Source organism: Rhinopithecus bieti, unplaced genomic scaffold, assembly GCF_001698545.2.
Source record: "Rhinopithecus bieti isolate Rb0 unplaced genomic scaffold, ASM169854v2 scaffold_32047, whole genome shotgun sequence".
In the NCBI taxonomy this organism is placed as follows: Eukaryota; Metazoa; Chordata; class Mammalia; order Primates; family Cercopithecidae; genus Rhinopithecus; species Rhinopithecus bieti.
In genome coordinates, this window is record NW_016814042.1 from 413357 (window position 1) to 413593 (window position 237).

Sequence of the window (237 nt, forward strand, 5' to 3'; positions counted from 1 at the left end):
TTCCCCCGCCTGCCTGGCCGCGCCAGCCCAGCCTGCGGCGCCCGGCTGCCCGGAGCTGCCAGCTCTGCTGAGGCCGGCGGGGCGGGGCGGGACGCGGCGCGGCGCAGCAGGTGGAGCAGGCGGCCCGGACAGGGGCGTGGCCTTGGCCGTGAGGGGCGTGGCCTGGCGGAGGTGTGGCCGGAAGCCTTAAAGTGGCCTGGTTGCCGGGGCGGGCCGTAGAGGCCGCCAGTCGCGGCG